Here is a 22,245-nt window from a genome sequence, read left to right as displayed (position 1 = left end):
AATCTATGATCTATTTTTTGTCAAAATGCATTTTATCATACTTTAAGTATTTCAAAGTAATGCAGACAGTATATAAGTACAACCCATTACCGAGATTTTGCCTGGCATATGCATACATTTAACGAGAATTCATTAAGGAAAATATTATTTCCCTTTTCTGCTAGTTAAACAATGTTATTATTTCTTCTAATCGATATGATTTTTTTAAATTTTTATAAAAATCAAAAACAAAACACCCTTTTCAGTCCAAAATTTAAAAAAATCCACTTTTAAAGTGGTTATTTTTTGCTTTGTAGTATTTGTACAGTTAAAATTTAACTACTTCTATTTATCATATGGATCTGTACGAATTTTGATTATAAATTCAGTATTGACAGTCAAGTTCAAAATGATCATTATAGACTTTATGATTTATATGTATATTTCGTACACGTATGTATGTATGTATGTATGTAAATCCCATTCAAAACTATTTGTCTAAATACGTAATTCTTTGGTGAGAAATTGTTATTCAATGTCCCTCACACCTTTTTTCGTGGACTAGTTAATTTGATAATTTTCCTATAAATATATGTACATAAGTTATACTTGTATGTATTAATGCATGTCCAGTAGACCTGTCCTTAACAGGGAGATATGATGTTATTTTATGTTAAAAAAGTAGAGGTTTCAGTTGTATGTGTATGTATAGTAAATATACACATTTGTTTTGTCATGAAAGTATGTGTGAATGTATGTATATATTTATTTTGTCATCGCCACGTGTTCATTTATCATGGAATCCTCATTTCTTTTGTGGTAACTGAAACACTAACAAAGACTACAATGGAGAAACTTCAAATTCCTACTCATAATGAAATGATGTTTCATTTTTGTTTGATAGTTTCATAAAGTGGTCTATGTTGTTGATTTTATTTTGTTTTGTGGTTGTTGCTATTGGTTTCTTACGTTTTCATTTAGTTTCTGTTGTTATTTTTGGCTAAGAGAAAAACAGTGATTGTTTCAGCACTTCTTAACTTAACTCAACTGACTCTTGACCAACTAACCAAGAAAAAAGTTTATTTATTTTTTATTTATTTCTTTGAATAAATAGTTTAAGCAATTTATTCTTAAGTGTATGAATAAATGAATGAACGTGTGAGTGTATGTGTATTCTTCATATTGATGTTGTTGGTTGTTGCCTTTGTGTGTATGTAACAAATTGATATAATATTTGTTGTAGTGAATAACTTTTTCTTTTTATTCGCTAAGGTCGAAGCGTAGCCAGCAAATGTTTCATTTTTTTGTTCTTTATATTGGCTTAAATAAAAACCAAAAACTTTTTTGAGGCTAAAAGTTTTAATGATTTTCAGGGCTAACCAGCAATTAATACAGAAAGTTTAAGTATGATTTTAGGTATTTTTTTGGAACTTTGTATTTACTTGATATATAAACTTATGACATATACACACATACTTATGTATACATATACATACATAAATTTGTATCTATTTGGCTTAAGTCTTGGAGAAGTTCAACTAAAAGTTTTTTATATAAAATATGGATAAAAATTGTATTTATTAAAATTGAAATTATTTATTAATTGAAAGAACTCGATGTCAAGTGAGTCGAACACAGTTTTATAAGAAATATTGGAAATATATTGAAAACTTTTTATATTCATTTGATAACGATACATTTTCTATACTATTACTGATAATCGGTCTATTAAAAATGTCGATTATATTTTTAATAATAAAACATTTATCTAGTTTTTTACCTTAATTACAAAATATTTAAACAAATTGGTGACAAAAAAAGATTTTATAAAAGAGCGGAGTTATATCGGGGCAAGAATAAACATTAAAAGCTAAATTCTAAAAGAAAATCTGTATACATATATATGGGGCCTTTTAAAAAATCTAATTTTAGTTAACAGGTGTACATGTGGCGCGTGAACTTTTTTATGCAATGGACCTTCATGTTTTTATACTTTCAATAGTTATATACATAATGAACAAATGAATTTTCTATTAAAGTCATAGAATTGATTTTATCAAATTTTTGAAATGATATTTGTATTTGGACCACCATTTTTTAATATGCATTTACAAAGAATCGGAGTTTAAATTTTTATATTTAAAATGTCAAAGGTTCTTCTTAATAATATGCAATAGATATTAAGTTTATAAATTTAATTATGGCTTAATGTCAGAGATATTTGTTTTAATAAAAAAGTGAGAGGAACATTATACATGTATACTTTTTTATATATTTTTATTTCTTATTATGTTACTTGTGTATGTACGTACGTATATTGTACGTACATATGTATATATTTTTAAAAAGGTTTTATTACTTGTACTCATTCTAAATGAAACACCTTAAGAAAAAGTATGTATTATGTAATTTTGAAGACCTATATGAGTACCTATATGTGTGTAATGGGGTGGATGTTTAAGTATTTAAATAATGTCATGGTTAAAAGACTGTTAAAGTGCCATGAAAATAAAATGAAATAAATTAAAGTTAACACGAAATGGCATAAAAATGAAATGAAACAATGAAAAAAGAAAAATTAAATCAACAAAATTCTACAACAAGACGTTTTGTTCCATCTCAAACATAGATGCGACTATATTCATATACTTAAGTCTGAGAAAATAAAAAAATCTACAAAATATTATGACATATCCCTAGACATGCCCTCAACAAAAGAGCACATTTTCGCTATTTACCTGTTAAATTATATACAAATAACGGAAGCACATTTTAATGTCAACTGGATCTCGAGAACTAATTTGAATCTGGTACTACCTATACAAATAAAAAAATATACAATTTTTAGGGCATATCTAATGTAGCCGTATAAGTTTCTATATTAAACCTAGTACATATTTTCCTTTAAATTCGATATGAATATACAAAGTTTTGTCCTTATAATATATATTAGTTGTTGTCTGAGGAAATTTGAAAAATTTTGTATTTATCAATGTTAATGTCAAAGCTAATATTTACGTTTCATAAAATATTTAAAGTCGTTTTTCTCCATACGTCTTTTTTGGATTATGCCAGTTTTGGATTAAATTAGAGATATATACTCATCAAAACCTCGGTAATGGCTTGTGAAAATTATAATTAATAAGTAGTGAAAAGCGGTTTTTTAACTATTTAAGTTATTACTTTTCAATGTAAGTTTTTGCTGGGTACTTTAATATGTATATGTACATTCGCATTTACAGTACGTCTAAAATAATGACTGCACGTACTAAACATAATAAAAGGTAACCATTTACCATGTCATATACTCCAACACTTTAACTTGACTTTGTTCTCACTTTTTCACTATACAAACATACATATGTATGTATGTATGTATGTGTCTAGTAACAAGAATGTATTTACCCTGCAGTTCTATAAGTAGAAATTATTATTTACAAAAATATAACACATTGTCAGTTCATTAGTTTCATCCAGTCGCCAAAGATGATGATAAATCGTGTCAAACACGGTGGAGACATAAAGTATTTAAATTAATCAAATACATTGCACAAGCAACAAACGAATTGGTCAAAGAAAAATTAGTCTTGCGGACTTCAGGGTATATTTACAAACTTATCCACATACAAAAGTAAAATTTATAACATTTAAACGTTTACCATGGTGGTTTTCATTTAAGTACATTTTCCCTGTATCTCTGTGTATTTTTTTATATCTTAAACTTTTTTCATTTTAAACTGCAAATTCTTACCGCAAAATTTAGATGAGCAACATTTTGTTACGTTAAGTAAATATTTGTCTGTTTAAATGCGTTAACTATATAAAAATGTGTGGGAAGCAGTTGGTTTTCTAGTACTGCAGATGGTGAAGGTGCTACTCTGAAATGGTTGAAAAATAAATTGTATGTTTATTTAATGTTCACATATTTCAGTAACTCACACCTTTTTTTGTGCCAATTCATTTCATTAATGTTTTTTTCACTTTTTACTCTACTAAAAAAAAGTTAAAGACAATATGTAATAAAAATGTATTTGTATACTAGAATTGAAAATTTTACATACATGTTCTTTGTACATAATATGTGTACGGATGGATTTCTTAATTGTGTAATTGTTAATTATTATTACTTTGTGGTGGTGTAGTTGGACCTATGTTATCCAATTTCTCAAAACTAGGCTTAGCATGGAAGATCGAAGTATATGGTTAATACATTTTTTAGTTTTTTAATTTTTATCATTTTTACATTGAATGCCCATGCTTTTTACATATTTTGTTTTTATATTTATTTTAATTTTGGTTTTATATGTATGTTTTAATTTTTGTTCTTTTTTATCAGAGACTCGTTAATGGCGGGAAACAAAACAATTAAAGCAATTAACACTTCCTAATTATCTCATATAAACTAGACTACACAATACTACAGCTTATGTAAGTTGGACACTGAACTAGACTACAACCATATGTATGTACAATAGGGTGGCCACGTTTTTATGGTTAACAAATAAAATGCTGTCGTTCCTTAAAATTTCGAGTACAATGATATACATTTTATGTACAAATTAAATAATATGTAATACTTTGTAATCGATTATGAAACTCATGTACTGGGAGACTTTTTAATACAGCTGATGAACGTGATAAACAAAAATCCTCAAGATCATTTGTGACATTACAAATCGAGAAATATCTAATACAGAATGCCCACAAACAAAAAGGGGTTTATATATCTTTTAAATACAGAGATTGCATTTGTATTTATGGACCAAATTGGCATTATGCCACAATGGAAATAGTACTAATCGAAGTAACAAAACTTCGTAGGCTTCTTAAAAATAGTTAAAGAATATTGAAAAGCTGCCCCACGACATGTTCAATTTTGTGTAATAAAAAGAAGGCAATACTAATATGTACATATATATACATGTTCATACATATTCCATTACATTAATACGAATATGAATATTGCACTTACTTAATGTTTATACGTATTTGAATGTTGCAAGCAGTATATTTAACATGCATTAGTAGCAACCACAATTATTTCCCACAAGACTTAACAAACACTAACACATCCAAACTATTCTCTTACATTTATGCAGATCTCTAACTGTGAACAGACCTTTTCCTATGTGTTTAATTTTATTTTTTTTAAGTTTTTTTCTTTTGGTTTTCAGTATAATTAACTGCAATAAATATTTTAAAAACATTTGTATAATATCAAGTTTGTGTTTATTTTTAAGATTATCACACAGTTGTGTGATAAAAAAGTCCTCCTATTAATTTGTTTGACTATGTTCTTATAGGCAGAGAAGTGTGTACAATTACACGCCACTTCCCAAAAATATGTAAGCATAAATATTTGGTTGGAACTAAAATCGAAATTGCTGATGAAAACTGTTTGGTAAGCTCTATCAAATTAAAATAATAAGGTAATTCTTTACGACATTCAAACCACATTTTAACAACTTTTTATAACATCCCTTCGTTAATTAATGTATAACATTCAATAGATTTCTTGGACTTGAATTTAACTTTTGCTATTTTTGAATAAACATCTTTTGGCTGGAAGGTGTGTTCCTTATCAGAATTTCTTCATTAATTTATTTTCTCTATACTATTTGCATAACATTGCATTTTGTATAAATGTCATTGAATGTCTGCATTTGTGGTGTTCGTTTCTTATGATGTGGCCTTTATAATCGTAGTTGTTGTTGTCACTGTGGCTGTTTTCATTGCTGCAATTGCCACAAAATTCCCAACATTACATTCAATTTTAAATACTAATTACATGCGTTGATAAAGTTGTCAATACAGTGGTTCTAAATTATGTGAAATTGTAAAGCTTTCATCGCACATAAATGTGCATTTAGAATTTATATAATTTTTGTTGGAATTGAAAACCACTGTGACATTTTTGAAGTCGTTTTGTTGGAAAACCATAATTTGAAATTTGCATTAATTGGGTGAAGGGCGACAATTTTAAGCATTTTGGTAGCTTTCCTCTGTTTTTCCCATCTCTTCCGTCTGTCGGTCTGCCCATCAATATCTCTATATTTATCTGCTTGATAATGAGCATTTTACAAAGTAAACTGCGAATGTTTGTGTGAAGATTTATGATAATCTATGTTATAGTGTACATTATACATACATATGTATGTAAGTACATATATATAGTGTATTTTGAGTTGGGAGCCCATGACAATAACAAGTTTTACAAGCATTTCAATGTAGGCAATTTATCATTGAATTTACGACGGTCTTTAATAATTTAATTTGACCGCTGTTGCAAAAAACAAAGTGGTTCGGGTTTAATATACTTTCCCCTTTTATGACGTTGTTTTTTTTTTTTTGTTTCTCTCATCATTTATGTACCCCTTGACGCAAATGTGGCTACAATTTAATGTTTAATATTAAAACAAAATTGTAACCATAATTTAAACAAGAAAAAATAAAACTTTCAAAATAAATAAAACATACAGGATGAATTATTGTTTAACATTGTTTATCAAAATCAATATATAATTTGTTAATATACAATATATTACATTTCCTGACCCTTGTTTTTATTTTTTATTTATATGTACATAAAAGTTTTAAACATATATAAATACATATGTATGTACATAGACGTGTAATGTGTACGTGTGTTTTTGAGTTTATGGAATTAAAGCAAAATGTCCGGCACGTGTTAAAAAATTATTTTTCGTCTGAATCATTATATTTGAGTTCAAAGTTCAGACTTATGATTTATTGAAACTACATTACAATTGCTTACAGCATAGTTTTTTTATTATTTTAAAAATTTCATAAATATATAAATTGAATGCTTTCTACATACTTCTGCGATCAAATGTCTATAAGTACCAGATCATTAAGATTCCTTAATCGTCATTTAAATGTACACGCATATCTACATTAAAAAGATATAAATTTGTGTGGTATTTAATCTTTCTTTTCAATTTTAAGAATAGTAAAATACGATAGTCGTATGACGTACGACGAAAAATTACACTATTGTAATTAATGACAATTATTTCTATTCTATTTGTTACTAATTTTTAGGTGGCATTCGGTAGGCTAGTGTTTAGTATTCTAGTCTGGAAGATTTCGAAATGAGACATTGGTAAAGGAGCGCACAACAGGATTTAAGTGCACAACAGGCTTAGGTGTATTTATTCGAACTTGATTAACTAACTAACTACGTATTATTTATTTGGGACACAAATATGGAGAAAAAAGTTATGTTCTTAATATTGTAATTAACATAATGTTAAATTTTTCGAATTGGAAAAACTTGAGAAATAAACTGATATTAAAGAGTATATAAATTCGAGGGGTAGGTGTATGTATATCCTGTTAAATTCAGATAGAACGAATTTTTCATTTTCTGAATAATTGTTTGATTTTCTTTTTGCTTTTACACCCTTAAAAAGAAATTTTGTTCTTTTTTCCTTGGAGTTCTATTTGTTATTTTTTGAAGTTGTTTTACTTCCGTTTTTTCAAGCTGTTTGTTTTTACTCTGTTACGAATTGCTGGACGTGACAAAAGGTTTTATTTACAATGAGACAAAAAACAAGAAAACCATACAGAAAAAAATGAAAGTGGAATAACTTTTTGGTTGTTTGCGTCTACAACAGACTGAGATTGATACTTTGACTTTATTCTAGGGTTTCTACGGGGGAAATTCAAATTCTCGGGATGTTTTTTTTCCTTTTGTAGTTGAAAATACAACTACAAATATTTAATGTAACAACACGGTTTCATTACAATACATTTTCCCTAAAATATGTTATTCTTTGCAACATATCTAATATAAGTGATATAAAACTCTTATATTTGTGGGATTTTTATTAACTTTTAACTTTTTTGTATCCGATATCTATATTCTATATTCTTTTGGAAGGATAATCTTATGAGTATTCTAATTCGACACCGTTATAATCCAAAATATTAAAACGTTTTTGCAAAAAATATTAAAATACGTGATCAGTGATCACATAAAAGTATATTTTCGGTTTAAACTAAAATTAATCAATTCCCGGTAATAATAAAAGTCCAGGAAATCAGAAGCTCTACTTTATTGTCAAACCTTAAGTTATTTACTTACAGGTAGATAAATGTAGATACTATAATTTGAAACAGCAAATGTATTTTTCGGATTGTTGTGAAAATGTATTTCCCTGATCCTGCGTTGAAACATTTGTCTTCTGTCTATACGGATACTTTTAAAGAAATAATTTCAAATATACATACATATATCGCTCATTTACTTTAGGTCTGTCAAAATGCTAAATTGAGAAAGAATTTGGTTTATATAAGACTTATTTATGTCGATAAAAATCAGTAGAGAGATTTGTGCTCATTATAAACTTACTTGTGTCAAATTTCAGCGCTAAACTCGTAATTTGAGCCAGTAGTGACCGTTAAACTCATAGGGGGTAGTGTTAATTATGGGCCGATCCTTATAAAATTCGATAAATAAATTTTTGATCGAAAAAACTTACTTATATCAAATTTCAGCGCTAAACTCGTATTAGAATTTAATAAGGATCCATAATATACATTATTATGTGAGTCTATGATCAATATTTCAATATGTTACAAACGGAATGACAAATTCAGTGTACCACCCATCACGTATGTATGTATAAAAGTCTGTAAAAATATGTACCATTTTTATATATTCTGTAATTATTTGCAAATGTTTTGGCTTTGCATTGGTTGGTAAAAAATACCAGGCTAAAAACCTCAGCATAAATCATGTGCATTTTTAGTGGCCAGTTAATTTTGCTATGAATAAATCAACAACAAGCATAATAGAGGCCATGTTGTTTGTAGACTTATTACGAAGATATGTATGACCGCAGGGATTGTTTAGAAAGATGACAATTGTGGTTAAACCTTTTTTAGCGGATGTGTTTCCGTATTTTTAAAAGAGCAAGCATTTTTAATTTGTAATATAGCAATAATTTTTAATATATATTGTTCTCACCATTTAAATAGCGAAAACATATCGATTTGATGAAATAGGCTTTCTGTATGGGCGACAGCGTATATATGCGCTTTTGGGTTTATAACTAATTTAAAAGAAAGTTTAATTAATTACTTGTATGGAATTTTAAATTACACAACTCATTTTTGTAATGATCATTTGACCATAGCCCCCATACAAACTCGCCTTCAGAAAATGGCTTCAAGGTCAAAATTCACTTATAAACACTAAGAACACTAAGAACACTTTTAAATTCTACATCAAAAACTTTGAAATATATGTAACTTCCCCTACCAACATTTATAAGGATAGGAACATATTTAGCTCTACTCCCCTCTTGAAAAAAGTCCATTTTTTGTTAATAATAAGTAAAAATATTTTGGAATAAAGTTAACAAACAAATCAAATGCTTTATATTTTTTCAATAACAACATTATTAACATACTGACTGGTGTAGGATATCAAATTGTCGGCTATGCCCGATTTCTGCCTTCATGTATGGTTGTATTGGACTATCAATATATAATTCTATAGGCTTCAAATTAGTTAATAAACAATTTTAGAATTCGATAAATATAATATATTTGATTAATAAATTTAAACATTATTTGTGATAAAAAGTCATTCCTGAACCTAAAAGTTCCAACTTTTTAAAAATCTTTTATTTTGTATAAAAATCTTTTTATCTTCACGCCACCTCTAAAAACTTCAAAATGAAGATAAATCTTCATATATGGCAACACTGATGGGCGATGACACGCAAATTATTGCAAGTTACATCACTTTCTTCGAGCTGAACATGCTTAAATTCATGTTCCCCGGTTCAAAATTATAGAATATTCAAAAAGTACCCTTTGAAAAACAAAAAGAAAAAAAAATACAAAAAAGTTCCCTTTTATGGGTTCTCACCTAATTCAGACTCTACATACTTAATATCATATCTCTAGGTTATCGAAAATTCAAACAGTACATTTTGAAAAACGAAAAAGTACAAAAAACATTATTTTTTTCTGCTGTATCTCTTTATGCACTTTTATGTTTTTACTCAAAAAATTACGTTTTTCGGTTTTTAGTATGATATACAAGTGATCACAGATTTCGCTTGTTTTTGCTGTATCTCTTATAGTTTCCGAGAAAAATGGCCTTCTATGATTTTACTCAAATTTTTGGTTTTTGGTAGGAAATAAAAGCGATTACAGATTTCGTTTGTTTTTGCTGTATCTCTTATAGTTTCTGAGAAAAATGGACTTTTATGATTTTACTCAAAATATTGGGTTTTTGGTAGGAAATAAAAGTGATCACAGATTTCGCTTGTTTTTGCTGTATCTCTTATAGTTTCCGAGAAAAATGGACTTTAATGTTTTTACTCAAAAAATTACGTTTTTCGGTTTTTAGTATGATATACAAGTGATCACAGATTTCGATTGTTTTTGCTGTATTTCTTATAGTTTTCGAGAAAAATTGACTTTTATGTTTTCACTCAAATTTTTGGTTTTTGGTAAGAAATAAAAGTGATCACAGATTTCGCTTGTTTTTGCTGTATCTCTTATAATTTTCGAGAAAAATGGACTTTTATGTTTTCGTGAAAAAGATTGGTTTTTGGTAAGAAATAAAAGTGATCACAGATTTCGCTTGCTTTTGCTGTATCTCTTATAGTTTCCGAGAAAAATGGACTTTTATGTTTTCACGCAAATTTTTGGTTTTTGGTAGGAGAAAAACTGACTTTTATGTTTTCACTCAAAATATTGGTTTTTGGTAAGAAATAAAAGTGATCACAGATTTCGCTTGTTTTTGCTGTATCTCTTATAGTTTCCGAGAAAAATGGACTTTTATGTTTTCACTCTAAATATTGGTTTTTGGTAAGAAATAAAAGTGATCACAGATTTTGTTTCTTTTTGCTGTATCTCTTATAGTTTCCGAGAAAAATGGACTTTTATGTTTTCGAGTAAAATATTGGTTTTTGATAGGAAATAAAAGTGATCACAGATTTCGCTTGTTTTTGCTGTATCTCTTATAGTTTCCGAGAAAAATGGCCTTCTATGATTTTACTCAAATTTTTGGTTTTTGGTAGGAAATAAAAGCGATTACAGATTTCGTTTGTTTTTGCTGTATCTCTTATAGTTTCTGAGAAAAGTGGACTTTTATGATCTTACTCAAAATATTGGGTTTTTGGTAGGAAATAAAAGTGATCACAGACTTTGTTTCTTTTTGCTGTATCTCTTATAGTTTCCGAGAAAAATGGACTTTTATGTTTTCGTAAAAATATCGGTTTTTAATAGGAAATAAAAGTGATCACAGATTTCGCTTGTTTTTGCTGTATCTCTTATAGTTTCCGAGAAAAATGGACTTTTATGTTTTCGCGAAAATATTGGTTTTTGATAGGAAATAAAAATGATCACAGATTCTCTTGTTTTTGCTGTATCTCTTATAGTTTCCAAGAAAAATGGACTTTTATGTTTTTACTCAAAAAATTACGTTTTTCGGTTTTTAGTATGATATACAAGTGATCACAGATTTCGATTGTTTTTGCTGTATCGCTTATAATTTCCGAGAAAAATGGACTTTAATGTTTCAAAGTGATCACAGATTTCGCTTGTTTTTGCTGTATCTCTTATAGTTTTCGAGAAAAATGGACTTTTATGTTTTCACTCAAATTTTTTATTTTTGGTAAGAAATAAAAGTGATCACAGATTTCGCTTGTTTTTGCTGTATCTCTTATAGTTTCCGAGAAAAATGGCCTTCTATGATTTTACTCAAATTTTTGGTTTTTGGTAGGAAATAAAAGCGATTACAGATTTCGTTTGTTTTTGCTGTATCTCTTATAGTTTCTGAGAAAAATGGACTTTTATGATTTTACTCAAAATATTGGGTTTTTGGTAGGAAATAAAAGTGATCACAGATTTCGCTTGTTTTTGTTGTATCTCTTATAGTTTCCGAGAAAAATGGACTTTTATGTTTTTACTCAAAAAATTACGTTTTTCGGTTTTTAGTATGATATACAAGTGATCACAGATTTCGCTTGTTTTTGCTGTATCTCTTATAGTTTTCGAGAAAAATGGACTTTTATGTTTTCAACCAAATTTTTGGTTTTTGGTAGGAAAAAAAGTGATCACAGATTTCGCTTGTTTTTGCTGTATCTCTTATAGTTTTCGAGAAAAAGGGACTTTTATGTTTTCACTCAAATTTTTGGTTTTTGGTAAGAAATAAAAGTGATCCCAGATTTCGCTTGTTTTTGCTGTATCTCTTATAGTTTCCGAAAAAATGGACTTTTATGTTTTCACTCAAAATATCGGGTTTTTGGTAGGAAATAAAAGTGATAACAGATTTTGCTTGTTTTTGCTGTATCTCTTATAGTTTCCGATAAAAATGGACTTTTATGATTTAACTCAAATTTTTGGTAGTTTCCGAGAAAAATGGACTTTTATGTTTTCAGTCAAAATATTGGTTTTTGGTAAGAAATAAAAGTGATTACAGATTTCGCTTGTTTTTGCTGTATCTCTTATAGTTTCCGAGAAAAAGGGGCTTTTATGTTTTCACTCAAAATATCGGGTTTTTGGTAGGAAATAAAAGTGATCACAGATTTCGTTTGTTTTTGCTGTATCTTATAGTTTTCGAGAAAAATGGACTTTTATGTTTTCACTCAAAATATCGGGTTTTTGGTAAGAAATAAAAGTGATCACAGATTTCGCTTGTTTTTGCTGCATCTCTTATAGTTTCCGAAGAAAACGAACTTTTATGTTTTCACTCAAAATATCGGGTTTTTGGTAGGAAATAAAAGTGATCACAGATTTCGCTTGTTTTTGCTGTATCTCTTATAGTTTCCGTGAAAAATGGACTTCTATGTTTTCACTCAAAATATCGGGTTTTTTGTAGGAAATAAAAGTGATCAAAGATTTCGCTTGTTTTTGCTGTATCTCTTATAGATTTCGAGAAAAACTGACATTTATGTTTTCACTCAAAATATTGGTTTTTGGTGGGAAATAAAAATGATCACAGATTTTCTTGTTTTTGCTGTATCTCTTATAGTTTCCAAGAAAAATGGACTTTTATGTTTTCACTCAAGATATCGGGTTTTTGGTAGGAATACAAGTGATCACAGATTTCGCTTGTTTTTGCTGTATTTCTTATAGTTTTCGGGAAAATGGACTTTTATGTTTTCACGCAAAATATTGGTTTTTGGTAAGAAATAAAAGTGATCACAGATTTCGCTTTTTTTGCTGTATCTCTTATAGTTTCCGAGAAAAATTGACTTTTATGTTTTTACTCAAAAAATTACGTTTTTAGGTTTTTAGTATGATATACAAGTGATCACAGATTTCGATTGTTTTTGCTGTATCGCTTATAGTTTCCGAGAAAAATGGACTTTATTGTTTTCATTCAAAATATTGGTTTTTTCATAGGAAATAAAAGTGATCACAGATTTCGCTTGATTTTGCTGTATCTCTTATAGTTTCCGAGAAAAATGGACTTTTATGTTTTCACTCAAAATATTGGTTTTTGGTAAGAAATAAAAGTGATCACAGATTTCGCTTGTTTTTGCTGTATCTCTTATAGTTTCCGAGAAAAATGGACTTTTATGTTTTCACTCAAAATATCGGGTTTTTGGTAAGAAATAAAAATGATCACAGATTTCGCTTGTTTTTGCTGTATCTCTTATAGTTTCCTAGAGAAATGGACTTTTATGTTTTCACGCAAATTTTTGGTTTTTGGTAGGAATACAAGTGATCACAGATTTTGCTTGTTTTTGCTGTATTTCTTATAGTTTTAAAGAAAAACTGACTTTTATGATTTTACTCAAATTTTTTGCTTTTGGCAGGAAATAAAAGTGATCACAGATTTCGCTTGTTTTTGCCGTATCCCTTATAGTTTCGGAAGAAAATGGACTTTAATGTTTTCACTCAAAATATCGGGTTTTTTGTAGGAAATAAAAGTGATCACAGATTTCGTTTGTTTTTGCTGTATCTCTTATAGTTTTCGAGAAAAATGGACTTTTATGTTTTCACTCAAAATATCTGGTTTTTTGTAGGAAATAAAAGTGATCACATATTTCGCTTGTTTTTGCTGTATCTTTTATAGTTTTCGAGAAAAATGGACTTTTATGTTTTCACGCAAATTTTTGGTTTTTGGTAGGAAATAAAAGTGATCACAGATTTCGATTGTTTTTACTGTATCTCTTAAAGTTTCCGAGAAAAATGGACTTTTATGTTTTCGTGAAAATTATTGGTTTTTGATAGGAGATAAAAGTTATCACAGATTTCGCTTGATTTTGCTGTATCTCTTATAGTTTCCGAGAAAAATGGACTATTATGTTTTCACTCAAAATATTGGTTTTGATAAGAAATAAAAGTGATCACAGATTTCGTTTGTTTTTGCTGTATCTCTTATAGTTTCCGAGAAAAATTGAATTTTTTGTTTTCACGCAAATTCTTGGTTTTTGGTAGGAAATAAAAGTGATCATAGATTTCGCTTGTTTTTGCTGTATCTCTTATAGTTTTCGAGAAAAAACAGACTTTAATGTTTTCACTCAAAATATGGGGTTTTTTGTAGGAAATAAAAGTGATCACAGATTTCGCTTGTTTTTGCTGTATCTCTTATAGTTTTCGAGAAAAATGGACTTTTATGTTTTCACTCAAATTTTTGGTAGTTTCCGAGAAAAATGGACTTTTATGATTTAACTAAAATTTTTGGTAGTTTCCGAGAAAAATGGACCTTTATGTTTTCACTCAAAATATTGGTTTTTGGTAAGAACTAAAAGTGATCACAGATTTCGCTTGTTTTTGCTGTATCTCTTATAGTTTCCGAGAAAAATGGGCTTTTATGTTTTCACTCAAAATATCGGGTTTTTGGTAGGAAATAAAAGTGATCACAGATTTCGTTTGTTTTTGCTGTATCTTATAGTTTTCGAGAAAAATGGACTTTTATGTTTTCACTCAAAATATTGGTTTCTGGTAAAAAATAAAAGTGATCACAGATTTCGCTTGTTTTTGCTGCATCTCTTATAGTTTCCGAAGAAAACGAACTTTTATGTTTTCACTCAAAATATCGGGTTTTTGGTAGGAAATAAAAGTGATCACAGATTTCGCTTGTTTTTGCTGTATCTCTTATAGTTTCCGAGAAAAATGGACTTTTATGTTTTCACGCAAATTTTTGGTTTTTGGTAGGAATACAAGTGATCACAGATTTCGCTTGTTTTTGCTGTATTTCTTGTGAAGTGATCACAGATTTCGCTTGTTTTTGCTGTATCTCTTATAGTTTCCGAGAAAAATGGACTTTTATGTTTTTACTCAAAAAATTACGTTTTTCGTTTTTTAGTATGATATACAAGTGATCACAGATTTCGATTGTTTTTGCTGTATCGCTTATAGTTTCCGAGAAAAATGGACTTTATTGTTTTCACTCAAAATATTGGTTTTTTCATAGGAAATAAAAGTGATCACAGATTTCGCTTGATTTTGCTGTATCTCTTATAGTTTCTGAGAAAAATGGACTTTTATGTTTTCACTCAAAATATTGGTTTTTGGTAAGAAATAAAAGTGATCACAGATTTCGCTTGTTTTTGCTGTATCTCTTATAGTTTCCTAGAGAAATGGACTTTTATGTTTTCACGCAAATTTTTGGTTTTTGGTAGGAATACAAGTGATCACAGATTTTGCTTGTGTTTGCTGTATTTCTTATAGTTTTAAAGAAAAACTGACTTTTATGATTTTACTCAAATTTTTTGGAAATAAAAGTGATCACAGATTTCGCTTGTTTTTGCTGTATCCCTTATAGTTTCCGAAGAAAATGGACTTTAATGTTTTCACTCAAAATATCGGGTTTTTTGTAGGAAATAAAAGTGATCACTGATTTCGTTTGTTTTTGCTGTATCTCTTATAGTTTTTGAGAAAAATGGACTTTTATGTTTTCACTCAAAATATCTGGTTTTTTGTAGGAAATAAAAGTGATCACATATTTCGCTTGTTTTTGCTATATCTTTTATAGTTTTCGAGAAAAATGGACTTTTATGTTTTCACGCAAATTTTTGGTTTTTGGTAGGAAATAAAGGTGATCACAGATTTCGCTTGCTTTTGCTGTATCTCTTATAGTTTCCGAAAAAGTGGACTTTTATGTTTTCACACAAATTTTTGGTTGTTGGTAGGAAATAAAAGTGATCACAGATTTCGATTGTTTTTACTGTATCTCTTATAGTTTCCGAGAAAATGGACTTTTATGTTTTCGTGAAAATTATTGGTTTTTGATAGGAGATAAAAGTTATCACAGATTTCGCTTGATTTTGCTGTATCTCTTATAGTTTCCGAGAAAATTAACTTTTATGTTTTCACTCAAATTTTTGGTTTTTGGTAAGAAATAAAAGTGATCGCAGATTTCGCTTGTTTTTGCTGAATCTCTTATAGTTTTCGAGAAAAACTGACTTTTATGTTTTCACTCAAAATACTGGTTTTTGGTAAGAAAAAAAAGTGATCACAGATTTCGCTTGTTTCTGCTGTATCTCTTATAGTTTCCGAGGAAAATGGACTTTTATGTTTTCACGCAAATTTTTGGTTTTTGGTAGGAAATAAAAGTGATTTCACAGATTTCGATTGTTTTCGCTGTATCTCTTATAGATTTCGAGAAAAATGGACTTTTATGTTTTCACGCAAATTTTTGGTTTTTGGTAGAAAATAAAAGTGATCACAGATTTCGCTTGTTTTTGCTGTATTTCTTATAGTTTGCTTGAAAAATGTTTTCACTCAAAATATTGTTTTTTGGTAGGAAATAAAAGTGATCACAGATTTCGCTTATTTTTGCTGTATTTCTTATAGTGTTCAAGAAAAACTGATTTTTATGTTTTCACTCAAAATATCGGGTTCTTGATAAGAAAAAACAAGTGATCACAGATTTCGCTTGTTTTTGCTGTATCTCTTATAGTTTTCGAGAAAAACTGACTTTTATGTTTTCACGCAAATTTTAATATTTTCGGACAAATTTTTCTTTTGCTGTATCTCTTATAGTTTGCGAAAAATGGAATTGTATGGTTTTATTCAAAAACTACGTTTTTCGGTTTCTAGTAGGAAATAAAAGTGATCACAGATTTCGCTTGTTTTATATAGTTTTTGAGAAAAATGAATTTTTACATTTTCAGACAAAATGTCGGTTTTTTGGTAGCAAATAAAAGTAAAAAGTGATTTTGGCCGTATCTCTTATAGTTATCGAGAAAAACAGACTTTTAAATATCGGGTTTTTGGTAGGAAATAAAAGTGATCACAGATTTCGATTGTTTTTGCTGTTTCTCATATAGTTTTCGAGAAAAATAGATTTTTATATATTCGGACAAAATGTCGGTTTTTGGTAGCAAAAAAAGTTTTCTGTATCTCTTATAGTTTTTGGAGAAAAACGGACCTCTATGTTTTCACTCAAAAACTACTTTTTGGTAGGAAATAAAAGTGATCACAGATTTCGCTTGTTTTTGCTATACCTCTTATAACTTTCGATAAAACAGACTCAAAATATTGGTTTTCTATAAAAGATATAAATTTTCACTCAAAATATCGGTTGTTGGTAGGTAATAAATATCTCTTACAGTTTTCGAGAAAAGCAGACTTTTATGTTTTCATTAAAAAATATGCTTTTGGTGGAATAGTGATCACAAATTTCGCTTTTTTGCTGTATCTTTTATAGTTTTCGAGAAAATATGCAAGATTACTTTCTCAGTTTTTTAGAATACAACAAGTAAAAGTATTATAAAAAACTTCATTTAATTTAAAATTGCCTACAGACCCAGGGAGTTTCGATGTTATGTAAAATAAAATAAATACTTTTGACAAAACTTTATTACCTGAAGTATAAAATTCTTGACTTAAGGGAAAATATATTTTTGACCCTTTTAGAAATATTAAAGCATATTATTTGTTTTTTTTATAAATTTCAGTCTAGTTTTATTACGCTTGAATGAATAAAAATATACAGGTGCCTTATACACAATACCATCACGTGTGTACTTTTAAGAAATTTTCCTCTTAATATACTGACTAGAGAAAATGTTGTTAAAATAAACAAAATAGGAAACTTTTACATATGAAATTTTTATACAAGTTTATGCCAAAAAAGTGTAGACTAAAAAACAGAACTCCAATCCAAAACGAAAACGAAGCGACATATCTATATTATACATATATGTATACCGGAGTATGTTTGTGACTGAATACAAGACAGGACATCTTTAACATTTCATATAACTGCCAAATAATCCTATTACTCTGACTTAGAAAAACTCTGACTAAGAAAAACAAATATCGGTAGAAAAAAGCATATAAATTTATGAATGCACTGTTGAACAATTCTCATACCAATATCCAAATACTTATAACATAAATAAAAATACAAACATACATATTTTGTCTTATAGATATTTTTCTAGGCACATACTTTAAAAGAAACTTGTATGATTTTATCCAAAATTTAATTCCGAATCATGCATCAATGTGTAAAGTACGTGTGTGTGTTTGTATGCGAAAGAAATACCTTTTATATATTCTCACCTTCAAATCGAGTAATTAACATAAATTTACTTACATTGTACCTCTACCTTAATATAAAATAGACGTATCTAATATTTAATTTATTTTTCGTAACTGAAAAAAATCTTATTAAAATCTTATGGTTAAGATGAAAGAGAAATGTTAAAAATATTTAAAATGTTTATTAAACATTTTCAATTTTGTAAATAGAGTTTTCAAAATCCGACTTTTTATAAGCAAATTCTTAAATATTAATAAAAAAGGAGTATAAACAGTTTAGCATTCGGAATGATCAAACTTTTGCTAAAATAATTATAAAAAATTAGTCTCGACTGATAATATCTGAAAAAATATGTATATTATTCGAAATCAAACTATTTAAAAAAGACTAGTTAAAAGGATAGCCAATTTTAAAATTCTAAAGTTATTAATATTTCTGATATTAAGTGAACAACAAGAAGATTCATTTATGGGCCTTCTGAGAATTCTCAAATTAAAAAAATTAATTATATATTAATAATTTATTTTTAATTAATAACACTATTAGTCTTACGATAAGTTGTCATAAATGTTATAGAATTATATAGATGTAGATTTGTGAAATGTCACTCGTTCATTCGATATTTTTATTAGGAAGACAATAATATTAAAGACGAAGACAGTGGTTGCATTGTCTTTACATGTCAAAGTTTCAAATGTAAGTTCAATGTATGTATGTTAGTAAAATATATGTTATACATTTGTTCTTTTTTTCTGCACATTTTTAGAGTTACAGTGCCAAACCACAAATCCGGAAGTTTGCTAACAAAATCTAATCACGGAAATTGATTATTGGCATAGTCACCAATTTTTATACAAATATACATATTTACATATATTTTATACTTATTAGGTTTGTTAACATAAAACTATTATTTTAGTAAACTTAATAAAATCACCTTTTTCTTAATGCAAAATTTTGTTATATTTGTACAATCCTGTTTGGCTAGTTACGTGAGATAAGAGAGTTAGATGAGAGGTTTAAGCATGTGCATTACAACGAATTTATACTGAGCCGGCCTAATTTACATATACAAGCGTATGTAATCATATACATCGTTTTTGTTGTATATATGTACATATGTATACTCATATCTAGATACATTTAGAGAAGAGAAGTTCAATGGTATTTGGCTGTTTTAGAAATTGTTCTTTTTGTTTTTATTTTACTACCATTTGTTGTTTCCACTTTTTATACTGCAATTTCGTGTGGTGCGTCTGATTTATAACTTTAAATGTTTCTCAGATGTACATATGGTATGTACACACTTACATATGAATTGATTTTGTAGGTTACATACATATGTATATACAAGGATTCGCAGTCATAGTTTGTTGGTTGGATTTTTTATTATGGTTATGGACATATATAAAGTACATATTTTAAAATTGGCATTATTTAAATTAAATTTTAAAAATAATAAAGATTTAGTTAAAAATAAATGTTAAAATTTGGCCTGGGAAACGGGGAAAGAGCTATTATTACATCTCATTTTGCAATGAGAACTAAAATAACAAAATGAATGTTATAAATATATTTTATTATTATATTACATTACATTAAAGCCAGACTTGAGGTTAATGATAACATTGTATTATTTTCAAAAATAAAATTCCTATGACTTTCGCTCGATATAAATACCTAAAAGAGAATTTTCTCTAGAAGATTACATTTGGAAGAAATGTTACTTTAATATTGTCAATAAATTAGAAAATTTCAAAATTAGTTAGGATTATTTTAGCCAATTTAAAAATAATATTTCTAATCAAAAGTGATCCTTATTTTTTCTGGTTTTTTTCTACTTATATTTAATTACCTACATAATCGATTTACAGTATATGTTTATCATGGAGACCTGAAGATATCTAGAGTGAAACAATCATAATCGACAGATTAAATCCAAAGTTATAAGATCGATCTTCAGATTTGATATTTCTACTAAAACATTGTTTATTGTAAATACTTAAATATATGTAATCACAAGTTTTGTGTTTATTATCTTATAACTACATGCATCAACTTGTTTGGTTATATATCGGTTATTAAATTTGATTTAGACTAAAAATATACATATATGTATATACAATTATGACAAATCAAATAGCTGAATTTACTTTAAAAATCCTATCTGTATGCATTATTTTTTTAAGCAAAATATTACAAATTAACGTGCTATTTTAATTGCCCTACTGTTTGTATTTGTATGAATATGTACCCACATACATATTATGTACATAAGAATGTATGTACATATATAATTACGTTTAAGTATGATATGTACATACCGTGTACAGTATCCAAAAACTAAAATTATTAAGTGGGTTCTGAAGAAGCACTTGATTATGACTAAGAGTTGTTTGTTTATAACTTGACATGTACATTTTTGAAGTATGTAATATTAAACGTTTTTGTAATTGTGTATGTAGCTACACAAATACATCTCTATGTATATATATGCATATAATAACATCATAATAAGAAGGGCATTACATAAAAACAATAACAATAATAATAAAAACAACAGTTATTAAAGAGGAAATTAAAATATTGCCAACTACTAAAAAAATTAGTCTATAAAAATACCGACATTTTGGAGTACATTCAAAGTAAAAATGTGTAAAACTAAAACTAAGTTTATAGATTATTCAACTTTCTTTTTTTTTTGAAAATTTAGTAAAACATACATGGCAACTCTACTATCAATTGTCCATGGTACAATTCCTAAGGGGAATACAAATTTTCAATACTGTAGTCATACAATAAGATATATACACACAGTCCTACACGTGTACTGATTGACAAAGCAATTTCTTATGAGAATATTTTTCGTTCTTATATTGATGATTTCTTTACTAATTGTCAGATTACAAGTATGTCGTATAAAACCAAGAAAAAAAATTAAACAAACAAACAACATGTCATCTTGTTTGATTGTTAATTTGACATGGAGTACATGTGTATTAGACTTGACCTTAGGCAAATATGTTTTTCTGTATATTTAAAATTTTTAATAAAAAATATATGTTTCACTTTCATCTATTCTCTTATTGATATAATTTGATAAAGCAACATATTAAAAGAAATCTAAAAATTCAATAATTTTTATTAACCAGTATTAAAATTTTATCGAATGGTATTTGTTTAAAGTTTTTCAGAAAAACGGTGTGTTAAATAAGTTAGGTTTTTAATTGAAGTTTTGTTGCACTTTTATATAATTTCAACTAATCGCAGTAAAACTTCTGGGGTTGACATAATATACACATTAGAGAAAAAAAAACTCCCTACAGATAAAATTTATCTTGGTATGTCGGGTATCAATCGAAAGTTGTTAAATTGAGCCAAATAATGATACTTCAACAACGTGAAAGAGAGCAAAAGTAGCTAAGTACATACATATGTGAACAATTTCGTTTCAAGTTACACATATCCAAAATCGATTTGGATGAAATTTGTACCAAGATAATACTAGTATGACAGACATACATTTTCAGCACTATCAGCCAAGAACTGCCATTTTAATCATATTTGATATCTTTTGTCTCCTAGCATTAATTTATTTATCGGTATTTTTTATTCGCTTAATATATTTATAAAATTATGTAAGAAATACAAATTACTGTTTTATGAAAAATACAAACATACATAGTAACAAAGATTAAAGTAGAAATAAACCATAAAATCTTCAATTTTTCTATTCAATATTTGATTAAACGTTGATTCCCCAAGGCAAAGCAATA

The sequence above is a fragment of the Lucilia cuprina genome, chromosome 6 (genome assembly GCF_022045245.1).
Source record: "Lucilia cuprina isolate Lc7/37 chromosome 6, ASM2204524v1, whole genome shotgun sequence".
Taxonomy (NCBI): Eukaryota; Metazoa; Arthropoda; class Insecta; order Diptera; family Calliphoridae; genus Lucilia; species Lucilia cuprina.
This window is presented reverse-complemented; position numbering follows the sequence as displayed.